General features: G+C 40.5%; 1 long non-coding RNA gene across 1 annotated transcript in view; it reads left to right on the plus strand.

Moving 5' to 3' along the window:
- Positions 1-1,249: 1,249 nt before the first annotated feature.
- The window catches only part of LOC116673114 (uncharacterized), a 9,032-nt gene continuing 4,434 nt past the window's right edge, over positions 1,250-5,847 (plus strand). The window contains exons 1-2 of the long non-coding RNA XR_004327750.1: positions 1,250-1,276; positions 1,824-1,987. This is a non-coding gene — a long non-coding RNA (uncharacterized LOC116673114). The remainder of the gene's footprint in view (positions 1,277-1,823; positions 1,988-5,847) is intronic.

Genomic DNA, 5,847 nt, shown 5'->3' on the forward strand with positions numbered 1-5,847 from the left:
GTGCTCACGACCCAGCGCCAGACTTATAAACATCTTTGCTTTGTAGAATCTTTTTTTTTTTTTTTTTTAAAGCCTGAGAAAAGTCCTGATGTTTTCATCTAGGCTGGCAGGCTTAAAGAGGACCAAGCTTTGTTTGGATGGCATCAGGTAAAGGTATTTAAGCAAGCAGGTTTGCACAGTTTGAGATGCCTTAGATGTGCTGGATTTGTCTTGGCAGATGCTTAAATAGAAAGTGGATGAGGTGATGTAGTGGTAAACAGAGGAGCTGGAAGACTGAATGTACAAAATGTCTTCTTGACACTGGGTTGCAGCCTACAGTATTTAGCAAAATCAACATCTTAAAATATTTCCATAACTTGTCATCATCTCCCATTGAGATTGAAGGAAAGTCACTAAGGTGTACCTGCTTTACCCTGATATTATCTCAAGAAACATAATTTTCCACCATTAACATTTGCCATTGGATTCAAATTGCGTTTACACCTGAACACTTTTTGAGACACATGCTAGGGATACTTTCCAATAGGTAGTAATAGATTACAATATCCATTTTTTTGGATTAGTTTTTGGGACGTTTTATGGACTTAATCAACAGGATAGCTTGACGACAGGAAAGGGGAGTGAGAAAAGGGACGGCACTCAGCAAAGGACCATGGGTCAGATTCAAGGCCTCAGCCTACATGGGATGCACAGTCTTATGTGTAAACTATAGGTCACCCCATGTTTCAGCATGCAGCCTAAAGGTTAAAGTAATTCAGTACCAAATTAACAGAAAATATAATTGAATAATTTCAATATGAAAAACAATTTAATGGAGTTGAGTGTAAGTATGTATGCGGTGCACAGCATGGTGAAAAATTACATTTGAAAAATTTGAAAATTCAGCAGCAACATCTCTTTTCTTAAAATATAAGTGCGCCAGTTACTCTGGATAATCCACAGAGCAGTTTTTATCTGGACTATTTCTTCAGTACAGAGAAGTTCAAATGAAAACTGCTCAGAGTGAAGTGTGTGGATTATTCAGAATAACCCTTTTTTTTGGGTGAACTGACCCAGAGTGAGTTGTGCTGTGTTTAGCATCTCTAAATACATGCTTCCAAGATAACAAACCATGCCCTCCTGTTTTTTTTATATAATTTTATCACCAGCATATGTATCAGCGACTGCTCTGCCAAGAATACATCACTGAGTATTTTGGCCCGCTTTGTCAAGCTGGCCTTTGGGGCATACAGAGCCGTCTAATGGATAAATGACGGATGCTTCGGATGTCTACGAGGTGAGTAAATACGTGTTCAGAAATACTGGATATGGGTAAAAACACCTACAAGCACAGACTGACACATGGCCGAGCTAATCCTGGTCTGAATCTCTTCATCTGCTTCTTTGCCTTCATCGCTTCATCGGCATCCACACTTTGAAAACAAAACTGCATAAACCCTAGAGTCTAAATCAGAATGGAGTGAGAGTGGATGGAAGGACAATGAGGTGTCGGGAGGCAATGTTTTAAACATGGTAATGGCTCACTCTCCATCATGTGGAGTCTCTTAGGGCCTGCTGCTACCAGACCTGCATTGCTAGTGGCCCTCCGAAACTTAAAGATGAATTAATCATTTCCTTCTCTTCCATACTTCTCATCACTCTTTACTCCTCCTCTCCTCCATTGCAGCTCTTAATCAAACTCCTACAAATACTCGCCTCGACCTCTCTCTTTTATCCCAGTCATTCTCCATGTGTAAACATTTGCATGCAGCACCTTTTTTCTTTTCTCTTACCTATTCCCATCTTCCCCATCTATCTATCACAGCTTAAATCCTCCCCTCTAGCGTCTGGTATTGATGTGTAATGCTGACCCACTTTATTTGATGGGGAGCTGGAAAGAAGGAAGCAATGACTGAAGGAAAGGAACGGTGGAAGGAAGGTCTCCTCCTCCTCTTCCTCCTTTCGCTCTCCTTCCCTGCTGCTCATGTCCCACAGTGCTGTGTTTAAGGTAAATATTTTTACAGCACCATTCATCACAAGGGCTTCTGGGATGGCCCTCCCCCACTTCGAAAACCCTATCCTCAAGATCAAATATTCATATGCCCTTTCTTCGTCTCTCTCCCTCCTCATCTGCCATAACCCGGTGTGTTTAACCCCCACATCATTTCAATTCTAGTTGTCACTCCCACTCCTTTTTAGCCCCCTGACGTTTCACATTTCCACACTAGAACTCCCATACTCACTTTACCAGTGTAAGGGTATGTGTGTCATGTATGGGTCACACTTCACATGCAGTTAAAACGTCAGGTTGGAGTGACATGCACAGCCTATTCCCTCATGTGTATTTCAGTATGTTGGCTAAGATAATTAACGAGCAGTGCAACACTTTCCTGCGTACAGTAACATGCATGTGTTGACAAAATGAAACCGATGCGTCTCAAGTGAAGCTGGAAGAATAACATAGGACTGTAGCATGCTAAGTGGATGCTTAACTTCTGCTTGTCTTCCACTCTCTCCTTCCTCACGTTCTGAACAACCTCCCTCACACTCACCACCCATCACTCAGATTCATGGATATTCTTCTTGAACCCAAAAAAGTCCATAGAGGAAAAGAAATATTATAGTGGTGACATATGTTGTGGCTTTCTTGTACCTTGTCTGTGACCCTGTGTCAAAATCTGCTTGTAGGAAATTTATAGTAATAGTAACCCCTTTACTTAATTGGTACAGGCTAAATCCACAATGTACAGCAAGCAAAAGGTAATGGGTGGTAGTAAGAGGCCAATGGGGGCCCAACAGTACATTTTTCCCCATGGGAATACCAAAAGGTTAATCCAGCCATACAAAGAAAATATAAAGACATGTCAAGTTAAACTCACTTTAAGACATGTTGTAGGAATGTTGTAGTTAGACAATAGGAGATAAAATATAACAACGTAAAGCACGATATAATAGAGTCAATGTAAATTCCACAGGAACTTCATAAGGATTATGCAAAAATCATGCTAGCTCAATACCTGAGGCCCCTCTTTGAAAGAAAGGAGATTTACCTAACTAATGCACTGAGTAGTTGTCCTTGTAGTATTTCCATTTCATCACTTTATACTTTTACTCCACTTCAGAGGGCAATATTGTACTTTTTACAGCGCTACATAGTGTGTATATATATATATATATATATATATATATATATATATATATACATATGACATATGATAAGATTATAGAACATGATGCTAGGCCAAACAGCAGTGTATATACTAGAGAAGGTAAAATTAGCTCCTCCTTATCTAACCAGCCACACCATTGTGATGCGACTTAATACATTACTACTGACATAATTACAGAAGTAGGTATAATAAAACATTATGAAAGGACCTCTCTGTATAAAGTCTATTTAAAATTAAAGCTGCTTTTATCAATATCTTCATACCGACAGTGGATAAAATGACAGTGTAATGTAAACCTACTTTACACTGCTCAGCACCAAACAGACAAGCTACTTGTGAACATGGTGGATCTCTCTAATGAAGCCAGCTGGCAGGGATTGCTCTTCACATGTTCCCCACAAGAAATGTTATTAAACATTAACTCTTAACTTGAAATCTTTCTCGCATTGCAAGACCTTCCTCCACAGCAATACATAGGAAGGTTTGTTGTCCACACAAAATACCTGGATAGGAGAAAACCATGCTCTGGTTAATTGGCATTTCTTTAAACCAATAACAATTGTCTTGGGCGCTGTACGCAATGATGGTGCCTCTGCAAAATAGCCTCCGGGAGGAACTTATTTTGGAAGTCTGAAGCGAGTTCTGGAATTGAAATGTCTGTGGGATGAAAATGTTATAAAAAAATTAAAGAAGATATTTCCTGAATCGACTGGAGTCTAGAATCCCAACACAAGTTAAAGCGGAAGGTGAGGATCATCCAGCCAAAAATGAGGTACATCCTCATGAACTTAAACAAGTCTCAGAGAAAATTATGACTGGATCACCTGAAGCAAAAAGGCTGATAGAAACTAGATGGAATCTATGGCATTATCTGGGTGCTGTTGGCCCTGTTGGCTGCACTTCAGACAACATTTCTTCTTTTATAACACTTTTGAAAGTCTGCTGATATGTTGTATATGTAGATTTCAATTTGATTGACTGATTTGTTTGATTTGATTACATAAATATAACACCACAAAAACCCAATGTACTTCTTAGAATGTGGTGGAAATAAAGCATGGGAATAGCAAAACAGGAGTTGGTGGAAACCCTAACAAGGTAAAAGGAGTTCACATTAAACATACATTTGTGAGGTGGCCAGAAACATAACTCCAAATGAATGAGCTCCATGTTGCTCTCTCCATTCCCTCTCTGTGTCTACAGGATCCTTCTGTGATGACAGAGATTTAACCCTAGCTATGGACAGCAGCAGGGAAGGACAAGGAGGAGACGGAGAGAGACAGAGAGTTGGGGAGATTTAAGGGTTATCTGAAGAGAGATGGAAGTGAGATGGATGGAGGACAGAAGAGCACGTGGAGAACCTGCATTTCCTGTCTCCTTCAGCTATGAATGTTTGATGTGAGGGACTAAAACCAGCTACGTGAACTCTGAAAAAGTGTGACAGCTGAAAAAAAAAGGAGAGCGGCTTACAGCAGCCATCCAGAGGAAAAGCACAGGGAAAGATGCTACTCTGAGATGTCTGAGCGAGGGAGGCAGAAGAAGAGACATGCTGGGAATTGTAGACACACACACACACACACACACACACACACACACACACACACAGGCTTGACTGACACGCCCCCCTATTGGAGAACTGCCACATTGTCTTTACTTTGGAGGATTTTGTCTATTCTCATTAGGACATGTGGTCATTCTAAAATGCAGTAGAACACACACACACACACACAGGCTTGCACACACTGACGCCCCGAGGGCAGGCAGGGCCATTGAAATATTGATGGAGGCTCTCTCCTTGCCGTAATGAAAAATCGTCCTCCGATAAATGTTTCATCCGTCCAGATGCATCACCTACCCGTTTTTAACAGATGAGGCAATTCGCTGTAGAAACACAAACACTGGGGAAGTGGGTCTCGCTGCAATTTGTTCCCCCTGAGCATACAATTGAGAGGGACAAGGTTGAGATTTAAAAAAAGAAAGGGGACCAGAGGAGGAGGAACCAGCAGTAGCACTGTACATCTGATTCTCACCTACACTGATTTCCCACACACTCTTTACATCAAGAAAGCTTTCAACTGTGTACATGTTGGTGTGATGGCATTTTGTTTAATTTAAATATATTGACGTAGTTGCTGATTAAGTATTCGTGGCAGCTCTTGCTGGGGCAGTTGTGAATGTTGTTGCAGTTTTGTTTCACTCTAATGTACTGGACACACTGAAATCTAGACCACATGCTGGCCATAGATGGTTAATGTAGCACCAAAGTTTGTACAATTCATCTTGGTGGGTAAAATAATGACTGAACCAAATTTTATGACCATCCAGCCAATAGTTGTCAAGAAATTTCACTCAAAGTGGAGGAGGATCACAAACGTCAGTAGGATTTATTCTCTCCAGATCATGGATATCTTTTCCAAATTGCATGGTAATCCATCCAATAGCTATTGAGATATTTCAGTCTGGACCAAACTGGCGAACCAACCAACCAAGAGACACTGCCATCCCTACAGCAATGCATGGTAAAAACTACAAAAACTGAATTTAAAGAGGGGGGAAACATAAATAAATTTGACAGTGCATCACTGGATCATTGTTGTGCACTGTGATAACAGAAAATGTAAATCAGCATGTAATGCCAGACCCCAACATATGTTAAGCAACAAGTCACAAAAAAAATCATTGTAAATCAGTTTTTATT

The sequence above is a fragment of the Etheostoma spectabile genome, chromosome 3 (assembly GCF_008692095.1).
Source record: "Etheostoma spectabile isolate EspeVRDwgs_2016 chromosome 3, UIUC_Espe_1.0, whole genome shotgun sequence".
NCBI classification, from domain to species: domain Eukaryota; kingdom Metazoa; phylum Chordata; class Actinopteri; order Perciformes; family Percidae; genus Etheostoma; species Etheostoma spectabile.